At 33.8% G+C, this 12,495-nt stretch overlaps 1 long non-coding RNA gene across 1 annotated transcript; it reads right to left on the bottom strand.

The window, feature by feature from the left end:
• Positions 1-985: 985 nt before the first annotated feature.
• On the bottom strand, positions 986-1,926 carry LOC117315015. Its single transcript, XR_004529664.1, has 2 exons — positions 1,616-1,926; positions 986-1,354 (listed from the first exon to the last, which is right to left on the bottom strand). It is a non-coding gene; the product is annotated as an uncharacterized LOC117315015 (long non-coding RNA).
• Positions 1,927-12,495: the final 10,569 nt, after the last annotated feature.

Here is a 12,495-nt window from a genome sequence, read left to right on the forward strand (position 1 = left end):
TCATCAAATTTGGACAGAATCCTTGATTAATAATATTATGTTATTTTGAAGAGAACTTAAAAGATGGTGTGAATACTGCTTAAAGTAAGCTATGAATAAAAACTGTTATAACTATTACAAAATTAGCATAATATTGATTTGAATATGAAAATGTGATGTTTATATGGAATTTTTTTTTTTCAAAATTTACTTTATTTTATACACTATCTTTTTTCATAGCTTGCTGCTAGGGGGCACTCTCAAAGCAGTGGTCATCAATAAATATTTGACCATTGACAAAGAGTGAATGTTTCAATGAAACCGAAACACACACCTACCATATACATATATATATATATATATTAGAAATTCACATAACATTTAGGTCATCTGACCCTTGCCTTTCGGTCAGGATGACCTATAGCCATTGTGTAATGTCTGTCACCGTGTGACATGCATAAGACTTTTTAGGTCACCTGAGACGAAGTAGACGGAAGAGTCTTAAGGTCCTCCTTAACCCTTATTTGGTGTGAAACAGAATTGGCTGCGTATAGATGATTTATGGTAATTCATCATAATGATGCCTGATTGAGGGGTGTATCAATGTTGTATGTGTGTAGTTGTCTGATAACGATAAGGCCCATGGGCCTCTTATTTCATCATACTATACATTTTACTTCAGATTAAAATTTGGCTCATGTTGGAGATTGAATACTGTACAGATTTGAGGTGCCCATTGATGATAACAAAGTCTGATCTGTTAGACTTCGCAGTGAAAATTTCTACAAGGCATCAATAGAGGACCAACTGTGTAAGTTTGATAATGGCAGAAATTGAAAAAAATATCCATGTTTCTGTTAATCCTACTGACCCTATAATTTTGTTCCTACCATGAAGTTTTTTTGATATTTTCAAGGAAACACTATTAAAGTAGACTGCTTATATATTGTCAAGAATTGTGGGGATAGGCCGGTCCACCTCAACTGATAAATCTCACAACACCATATATATATACAAATAAACATATATTATATATAAAAATTTACAAGAAAGTAGAGATACAAACCACACCAAGTCGCATACCCTCTCACTCGACGACAATACACTACACATAAATAACCTAAATATATGCCTAATATTAACAATATTAAACCTATAAACAGTCTATTGAAAGTCTTTTCCCACAACTGCGGTCCTCCACACTGATGTAATGTTTAAAGTCTTTTCCACGTAGTTGAAACCTCATCCTGGATGTTTTCACTAGTACTGTACGTCTTGATACACCTTCCATGAAGGATAACTGGTTACTGATGGTTACTGACTGGAACATTCATATGGAGCCTTAGTCAATGGTCTCCCAGGCCCTCAAGGTCACCTACAAGGTTACAGAGTGACTGAGTCCTAGTAAAAAGTTCATAAACTCCCAGCACAGTATTTTGACAGTACTTTCACCATCATTTACACATTCCTTATAAATAGGAATTTATAATTATCATACAAAGCAGTTCTGGACCTAGACTAATATGAAAATAACTCCTAAGCATTTAACACATGTTGCTAACATTATATATAAATACTGAGCCTAAATCACCCTATCTATACATTATTATACACATGTTATATAAGTTTTACTTACTTCACATGAAGTTGAGCACACAGCTCCTTAGCACGCAGCTTCTGAGCACACAGCTTCACCACCTCCTGGACATTATCAGCACACAGCTTGTACATGTCTACTGCCCTTTTACAGCTTCCTTCTCACTAGAAACTACATAACTGGCCTTACTCAGGTGGTCATTGGACACACAGTCCTTATATATACATAGGAGCACCCAGCTCCTCCATTTCATGGGCACACAGCCTCTTGACCGTGAAGTGACTGTACTGGTCGCTGTCTCCTGTTGAAAATGGACGCACACTCAGGCAAACTTACCTGAGAAGCATGCATTCATGCTTCAGTGACCTTACTTTGGGTTTGAGATTAGCCTCACGGGTAACATAGTACACACTTACCTGTAAAATCACACCCTGGGATACAGTGTAATCACTGCATAGGATTTGTTACACATAAAACATACTATACAAGTATGAGGACTTTTTGACATATATATATTTGACACTTTACTTGTCTACTGTCGTTATTATTACTTGACAATTATATAATCTTAGTTTCAAGCACACAGTTTGAAATGTGTTGAGGCAAGTGAAGTTCTGAGCTCTAACTTCTGATTAATATTCCAGTATGTGCTATCAAATTTAAAACAATTCAGCAACTTTTTTCCAGGCAGCCTTTTGGCTGGCTGTCCCAGCTCTGATAGTGAGGTAGTTTCAGTCAAGCACTTGCAAGATCCTGATTCTGCTAAGAATAAAGTACCTGGGTGACATTGTCGTAAGCTATATTTTCAATGAAAAATATATTTTGTTATTTCACTTTCCATATCAATCAGGGAGAAGAAGCATTGGACACCCACACAATCCAGGATTGAAAGCGCCAAAGATATGCGGAATGGGAATCGAGTGAGGTTTCATTGTCAGGTCCACATGTGCTGGTAGAAACTAGCTGTCTCTACTCTCTAGATTTCATAATATTATCCCAGAATATAAGTACATCAGCAATATATTAGGGTATATGTAAGAAACACAATTTCCTTATAGTATAACTTTGTATAATGATCACAATTAAATATCCATTTGGTACCTTTTTAGGTCACCCGAGACAAAATTCAAGTGACCTATTTTAAATGCCTTTTGTCTGTTGTCCATCCGCAAACAATTTACATTTTTGACTTCTTCTCCAAAACCGCTGAACTTTGGCAAGAAGCTTCTGTTGTACAAGGTCAACAAAGATTGTGAATTATATAGTCCCAACCCCCAGCTGCCTAAGCCTAAGGGAAGGGGGGGGGACAAAAAGGGTCAGAAATTAAAAAAAAAAGATGTTGTCTACTCTCAGATATGGTAAAGTGGAATCAAACACTCTTCATAGATGGAAGGGTCTTAAGGTGCTTTACCTGAATTGTGAATTTCATGAAATTTGGGTCTCAAGTTTGCCCCTGGGGATCCGGAGGGTGTAAGCTTTACTATAGTTTGTATAGGGAAATCACATTTTTGACTATCATTTGTTGGATTTATCTTTGATTCCATTCCATTTCGTTAACATCATTATTAATGGTTATACACATGTTGGCCCTGTCTGACTCCTTACACTGATGGTTGGGGCAAAAAAGGGTAAATTAAATTATCTGAATTGTTAAAGTGAAGCCACTTAACGTGAGTACTTACCACTATACTGTCGGGATTTGGGATACAGGAGCTTTCATTAGTCTTCTAGAGAAGGCTGATGATAACCTTACGCCAGTTTTCTCTAGAATACCTAAGACATTGACATAATAACTTAAATATAGTATATATTATAAGCCAATATTGAAACACTAATTGATAACCAAATATTATAACTGTAAAACAATATACATTAAAATCACATCCAGTGTGTGCTTCGGTTTTATTGAAGCATTCATACTCAAATGACCTGTCAAATTACATTCATTTGAGAATGCCCTCTAGCGGTCAGCTATGAAGTTTATTACTATAACTCAATATGTTTTCATCACAAATGACAACTATTTCTCGATTTTGGAAAAATGCCATCAAACCATGATAATCAGAGACAAATTTTTGTTTCAAAGTTATTTTTTTTCATAGCTGACCATAAGCAGTATTCACACTTTAATAAACAGAGACTATTAATACCTGTGTTAACAATATTAATGTGATCTGTATAAAAATAGGAACACTGCTTCTGGCTTTTTGTTATATTTGCAGTCAGATAATTTTATAGAATATTGACATAAATAGGTTTCCTTGTTTCCCATATAACTGACATAGAGCATTATGTGCTATGATTCTGTTTTTACTTGGACCACACTAACTTGCTGACACTGCCAAGTAAGCAAACTTGATGAAATCCAGATTTACTTCAACTCTCATGGGTAAGTGTTCTCATTACAGGGGTATTAGCTGTACAAGTTATATAGGAAACAAGGCATATTTTGTAAGGAAAGTTTTAAAATGGATGGAAATTTATTTAGAGAAAATCCTAAGTACAGAAGATACAGACAAGTGTTGGATATATTTCATAAAAAAATTCTTTACATGTACACAATTCCATTGAATTATTTGTTGATCTAGAACAAATTGACATCTGACAGTAATCAATGAAAAGAAATCTTTGCAAAATATAAAAAGAGAAAAAACAAAGTGAAAGGAATAACATATATAATATAAAATATTTTTTTTGTTTTTGGTTGGGTTTTTTTAAACAATAATTAAGGTGATATGATGTAACTTTTTATGACAATTTGCATTAAGATTAACCACAAAGCTAGAAATACTCTCCCTGTTGTATGGCATCAACATTTCCTTTGTTGTATCTACATAATTGTCCTAGGTCAACTTTAAAGAAGCTGAAGTTGCATACAATAGAGCAGCAATATGAATTGGTATACTATTAGATTGAAATTCTGTTTTCATTAAATTACATACATTAATATTTGGCTAGTAACACTGATATTAATTTACAATCAGGATATGTTATGAAATACATCCAATAAAGCAAGAAGTTGAAACAATGAATATAATAAGAAAGTGAACTTTAAGTTGAAGAATAAAAGCCAGTAAATTCCTCATATTTGTCCACTTTCTGTAAGTTACTATAATAACTTCACAACAACAAAAATCCTAAGGTCCCTAAGTTGTGTCTGCACGATTCACAGGTCCACAACTGTATATAATCTACAAGTCCCTCAAAGTTGTGTTTGCATAAAAAAATCTTAATGTCCCTAAGTTCTATAAGTTTTGTTTGCACTATTAATAGGTCCACAACTGCAAAGAAAAATATCTGTTTGTAGCTATTTTTTTCTTAATTATCATAGATTTAGTCCCACCCAAAAGAATCCAAGACTGTCTTATATTTGAAATAATCAAAACTAGAAATCTAAAAATATAATATCTACACAGTCCATAAATGTATTTTAGAAATCTGCATTAAGCTTGTGTCTGCACTAAAAACAGGTCCACAACTCCGTAAAAAAAAAAACTTTAATGACCCTAAGCTGTGTCTGCACTAAAAACAGGTCCACAACTCCGTAAAAAAAAAAAAAAACTTTAATGACCCTAAGCTGTGTCTGCACTAAAAACAGGTCCACAACTGCTGTATAGTATATGCATATATTAGCAATCATGTTCATGTGCAATGTGTTAAGTATTTGTATCTGAATAGTTCGATTTAGGACGTGTTGTTACAATAGTAATAGTTTTTCCTGAAGGTAATTTGAAAGATAGTGGCCTGTTATCATATAGTGGTGGAATACGGTAATTGCTATTGATGGCTATGCCACCATTCGTTTCTATGATTGGGTCATCTGCAGTACTAGTGATATCTGTGGGTGAAGGTTGTGGTGCCCTAGAGCTTTGCACATATGGAATCAGTGGGTAGGGAGCTACATATGGTCCTAAGGGTGTCTGCAGGTGTTTGCTGGTTCACTGTTGATGTCGATTGCAACAATTTTTCTTTGTCTTCTGTTGATGGTGCATGCAATAGCTTAGCTCGTTTTTGTTTCCTACCATGTGTTTTTTTAAAGCTAGGCTGTTTTTCAAATTTCTGGTTTGGTGCTACCCTGCTCTTGGGTGACATCTTTTTAGGTGCAACCAAATTCTCGGAGGCTGTTAATGTCCTAACTATATTTTCTAAATCTGAAGCAATACTTGTTAAACTTACAGAAGATTCCATATGTGTTTGTTCAAGTTTATCCTTAATTTGTTTAACAGCCCTCTTGCATCTTTCTAATTGGCGGTTGGTTTTATTTTTTATGGGTTTAGAGTTATGAGTTGATGTATGTATCATGTTGTCAACTCGATCTGATAAAGGAATAGGCAGATTACTTGATGAATGTACTTTGTGTAGGTGCTTACACAAAAGGTTGTAATCGGGGCATGAACAGGTGTACATGTGTATACATAAATTAATACAGGGATAGATGTTGCATTTCTCAAAGCAAGATTGTAGATGACATGAAGCCGCAATCCTAGTAAAAGTATGTATAGAAGTATTGTTACTTGATGATTGGACAGAATATTGATTTTCATTAACACTTGTAATGGAGTTTTCTGGTATATTCATACCTGATGCATGTCTATCTGAACATCTTGAATTTTGAAAATCCTCTGGTTTATGGTATGTAGTGTATCTGATTCTGTTTAAATAATAATCTTTCTCCATATTCATAAGGATCTGAATTAATCTATCTATCCTCTTATTCTGTTTCCTAGAGAAGTAAATGGTTTTTAATTTATTATGAAAACTCTCAACAAACATATTGGTATTTATTTGTGTCTGTAAATCTGATTGACGTAAATGAAGAGCCCATTTTTTCTGGACGTGCTGCATAGTTATCTTCAAAGTATTTAAAGAAATTTGGTTCAAGTGTTGCAAACTTATCAGTAAATGAATTAAGAAACTTTTGGTATTCTGTTTCAGATTTTGCATTTAGTAAAGCATGGAGAAAAAAATTAATTTCAATTTTGTGGTCTTTATTTTTGACAGACTGAAGCTTGCGCCTCCACGATTGGTGCACGTGCCAAATACACAGATAATGCTGAATATCTTTACCATATACAGCTCTAGCAGCATTTACACCTGCCAAATCATCATCAGTAAGTACAACACCTATATTTGTTTCTGGACACTTGGATTTGACAGCATTTAAAAAGATTTGCAAAGCTGTGGTATCTTCTCTGTTGGAAATACAAAATGCTACAGGATATCCCTTGTGGTATTCATCCACTACTACCAAGGTAATAAGTTTGAATTCATAATAATTTGTTTTATGAGTAGAATCCATACACAAAATTCTACCTCCAAACCTGCGGTACATAGCTTGTGCTTCAGTCATAATAACAAGCATAAAGTCATTTTTACCTAAAGGAATGGAATTGCCGTCAATTCCTTGCTGTTTATAGACAAGTACAGGATTTACTGATGGATTATTTTGGAACTCCTGTACCCAAAGTAAAGTTGATGTTCCGTTATCACTATGTTTTTGATACTTACAGTCTACAAGCTTCCTTTTCATTGCTACTATACAATTGCGATTTATTAATTGGTAATACTTTATATCATCTGAATCCCTACCATCAATATTGCCAATGTCATTATGAATATCATTCAAAACTGAATCAATTGGAATCCCTAATGAAAGTTTTTTAGAAATGTCGTCTCTAACATTTTGAGGAATAGGAAGATATTTTGTTTGATCAAAGTCAACAGAATGGCTATGTGTTTGTATGTATTCTACCTTAACATTACTACTACCTTTATCAACCACAACTAGCATACGTGATGGACACAAACCACCCGTCTTACAGGAACCTTTAATGTTACATCTGCGGCGTTTAGAGTTTGTATTTTTCATATTTGATGACGATTTCTTAAATCCATTCCTATTACAAACAAATTGATGTGATATACTCTTTATACTATTGGTTTCTTTTCTTTCTTTTTTAAAGAAAACATTGTTTGCCAACTCCTCCTCAGCTTTCCATAACAAAAATTCATCAAAGTTTGAAAAAGTCAAAGAAGATTTTTCAATTGAAGCAGAATGGAAATCCTTCAAATGATTTAATAAATTTTTGACAGTTCTAAATTGTTCTTTACAGGACGGAACCACACACACTTTATGCGATGTTTTACATTTGTATGCTATTTTATTTTTAGGGTGGTATCCATTGATGTGGCGTCGCAAAGCAGAGTTGGAATTCAAAGACTTTTGACAGAAGTTGCATCTAAACTGTTTCTGGTGACAAGACGCATGGACTTGACTAGTAGACCTTTGTGCTTGTGATGCCAAGTTTTCTACTTTTACAAATGATGAGAAACTTGTTTCTTTCCATTCAAATTTCCTACTGGGGGGTTTAATGGTCTCATCTTCATTAATTACCTGGTTTACATCATCTTTCTCAATTGTAGCATCGTAATGCCCCCCTCCCAAGTTTGAAAATACAATATGCAGATTAATGTTATTTTGCTCCCTGCTATGGTGCTGTAATGTAAAAACCCTGGGATCTGTTTCAGTACCGCCATGTGTAACAAGGATGTTGACACCTAATGCAAATGATAAGGCTATAACGCATTCCTGTCCTGCATAAACACCATCTTTTGACAATTGATTAAGTTCATGTTGCATGTGTTGTTCAAAGTTGACAGCTGGATCGTCTGGGTGGAAAAAATCCCTAAACATATGGAGGTTATCTCTAATAAAATTAACTGCTGTTTGCCTTAAATCAAAGTAAGAGTCTTCATTAACTATCAAAACTTGGCTTATGGCCCTAAACAAACAGTTACCATCACCTAGCACGCGTCTTCTGGATAGTCCGAAACTGTCGAGGTATCTGTCCTGTGTTGTCCGTTCAAAGTCCAATGTCCGAGCTCTGTTGCAGTCATGATATCCCTGAACAAAAATACCAAGCTCAAAGAAATGCAAACAATATAAAATAGATAAATATATTACAAAAAAATATTTTTGGTGTTAGACATGTAATGAGATTCGTGACCAAAATATAACAATCCAAAAACAGGAAAATACAAAAGCTTTATCTTTTCTTGCATGCATTTATTAAGTTATGAAATATATAAATCCTTGCATAAACTTAATTGTTAATGATATCATGTCATGTTTTTAAAATCTTGTATAGTTCAATATATATTAATTTCACAATATTTGTGTATAACCATCTATTCAAAATCAATTACTGTTAATAAATCCCTTTGAATGTCTTAAGAAAAACACTGTACATTGAAACATGAAACTACTTACCAAAAGTCTTCAAACGAATGAAATATTTCATAAATGCATAGTTATGATAACTCATTAAACTGACTGTAATATAAAATGGTAAACTTTTTAAATTGAAATTGCATTTTTGGAAGGTGTACATCTCTTGCCCAAAAAAATAAAAAGGAACTTGATAACCAAAGATACAATGTCCACATTTTATACTAATAGGCAAGAAACATTTTCAGTACTGGCAGTAACAGGATGTTAACGTACTGTACACATGCAGTAAAGAATGAAGTGTAGTGAGGGGCGATAACTCATTAGAGTTATCGTTCCTTACGGAACGTAATGATAGTATGAGCTAATTCGCGATTTTTGCCGGCTATTGTAGCGATTTGGGAGCGGAAAAAATGGCACATACAATTTTGATGGGCTGTTGAACCATTGTAAAACTCGGCTCGATCTAGGTCTGGATGTATCTGGTATCCCTGTGGAAATTCGTATTTATGAGATATTTTGGGTCAAACATGCCAAAATCGTCACTTTGACTAAGAGGTTCTGTTTAAATCGCCCTCAAAATTCAGAAAAAAATCCAGAGATATATACAATGCACATACAAAGAGATAAATGTTTCCTGAAGAAAACAGTCTGTTTAGTTTTTCGATATCTTTAGCAGAACGGTTACAAGATTGTTTTGAAAATGGCCTATTTTTTCGACCTTCTCAGTATTTTTCCATTCGACTGGGGTATTTTCCTGCCTGTTTTGATGACGCAAGACCGGGTGTTTCCTTTCCGTTTAGCACGGTAGAACAGATGGACCGGATCGGCATACATAGTTATCAGCATTACATTCATTACGAATCAACTGGTTTTATATTTGTTTTGCGCGAGTCATCTTGATGATGTGTTTTAAAGCCTGCATTAACATCAACAGGTCCGTTAAAATTGACGTATGAAGTTTATATTTAATAGAAATTATTAACACACTTGGTTTGGTCGGCTTGACCGCATATATAAAGGACAACTATAGATAACGCCATCCTGAACTCATCGGGTATTATCGCTGAAATGATTCTCCGAGGAGTTCCGGATGGAACAACACCGGGGACTTCACGCCGCTTACTCGTTTAACCCCAGGCTTCAGCTGCATTCTAAGTGAGTTGTATTACATTTTCCCGTCAGGACCAGGACTTTTTAATATTATGTCATATTAAAAGTGACATTGGAGATTATAGTTGTTCTACTATGACCATATTTGTTGCTTTCCAGGATCAGTATTCATCGTCAACCCAGACCAGCGTTCAATTCTTTTCGATAACAAATCTAAACTCGTAGCCTACCGAGTCGTAGGCTTCCAGTACTGGCAGTAGGCCTAGTGTAAATGTTACGTGTTCATTAACGTTTTAGAGACAGGCGACGTTTAAATATGTAATATTTAATTTTTATTGTTTGTTTGTTTAATGAAATTACTGTGTCGTTAGTTGATGCTTTGATGTCTTGATCAGCTGATATTTGTTTATGTTGAGGAGCAACGACGTTTCGAGAATCATATCTCATACATATTAGCTTACGATGACACGAACTTTCAAGGAACTACTGTACACGTACTTCAGTACACACTAGCAGTATATTCAGAGACATGTATATATGTCTCTGGTATATTGAACAATTCTTTTTCAGTAATAGAAGTTTTTTTTTCAAATTTCTAATGAAATATTTATATTCTAATGCTTTAAATTTTGAAATTAAAGTCTCTGACCTGCCCTTTATTGAGATGGTTCTTAGGACAGTGTCAAATTATATCATCTTTTGCATTAATAAATATATGAAATAAGTTTTCAAATATATTTAAACCCTTCACTTTTATGCACCAAAGAAAACAATATGCAAGAAAGCTGTTCTGACAAATTTAAGCTAAAATATTGTCAATTATTATGTTGCATTAAGTAAAATTATGTTGCTTTGGGTGTCATGCATTTTTTTTTATCTTTTAAAATTAAATTAATTTCTTAACTTATCACAAAAAAAATTATAAGATGGAAAATTATTTGACAAAATCAAAGAGCTACCAGGTTTTAGCTATCACAATTTTACAAAATAGTTGACTTTGAAATTTCATGAATTAGTCAATTTTCAAATATCTATAAGTTGCTTTATTATCAATTCCATATCAACTCTTTGCTTACATGTACATGTGCCAAAGAAAACCATGTGCGAGAAACCTGTTCTGACTAAATTTTACTAAAATTATGTCAATTGTTATATCACATTCATTTAATTAACTAATTTAGGGTGTGGGACCATGTTGTATTTTTGTTTTATCTTTTGAATTTTTAATCTGTTTCAACTTATTACAAAAGGTATTATAGAAAACTACTTGTCAAAATTAAAGAATTACCAATATTTTGTTATCACTATTTTACAAAATAGTTTTTCTCCCAAATTTCATCTGCACACAGGTAGCAATTAGTAAAATCTTTTGAATCTAAACTTTAATTATATAAAGGTATTATAGAAAATTATTCGACAAATTCAAACAATGACCAGGATTTTAATTTATAACCATTCTACAAAATAGTCTTCTTCATAATGTCATCTCCACACAGGTAAAATACTGTAACACAGGGACTAGTGTACATTTTTAGGCCAACACCACCATATGCATATATTTACATTAGGAGGGGTGTTCTAAATTGTTGGCCAAAGACCGCACTTAATTTCCCTCTATATTCTACTGAAGAAACAAATTCAGAATTTTGAAACTTTACATAAAATCTGATTTTAATTTCATATTGTAGAACTAGTCTCTCAATATCAAATATTTTGATATTGGGATGACACCATTTTCTTTAATTATCACATCTTTTACAATAGCAACTGTGACAAATAAGAATTAAAAAGTTTTAAACAGTTACTGTAATTGCAAGCCTTAGACCGCAAGTAATTACCCTCTATGTTCTACTTAAAAAAAAACTTCATTAAAATGGTTTTGAGACTTTGTATGAAATATGGTTTTCATTTCATTTAGTAGAACTATTCTCTCAATTTCAAGCCATTTAGATATTAAGAAACAAATTTTCCACAATTTTTACTGTAAGATAGTTTATTAATTATTTATTATTGAGGGGCCGAGTGGTTAAGATATGTCATGACACTTTATCACTAGCCCTCCACCTCTGGGTTGCTAGTTCGAAACCTACGTGGGGAAGTTAACTGGTACTGATCGTAGGCCGGTAGTGTTTCTCCTGGTACTCCGGCTTTCCTCCACCTCTAAACCTGGCACGTCCTCAAATGAACTTGGCTGTTAATAGGACGTTAAACCAAATACACAAAGTTTATTAGTATTATATATATAGAAGAAGTATAGAAAAGTTTGAACAGTTATCCTGCAGAAGAAAAGGGAAGCTGACAATCAGGTCGGTATGTGCTGTCGTGGTTGTGTCTTTGGGCAAGACCATTTTACCCTTATTGCTCTGGATGGCATGCAATGGGCCTCTTATATGTTGTTCAGTCAGGTAGTCACCAACTACTACAAGGAGACCCAGCCTCAGACTTAAAGATGCTACTTATTTTTCAGAAACCGGACAAGCTGGTCTACACTGCTACCTTACAAGAAGTTTAAATCATTTATTTGAAAAGAAAATATTATTTATTTTGCTTGGTAAGCTTCATTTTCATAAATTATTGC

Source organism: Pecten maximus, chromosome 17 (genome assembly GCF_902652985.1).
Source record: "Pecten maximus chromosome 17, xPecMax1.1, whole genome shotgun sequence".
Taxonomy (NCBI): Eukaryota; Metazoa; Mollusca; class Bivalvia; order Pectinida; family Pectinidae; genus Pecten; species Pecten maximus.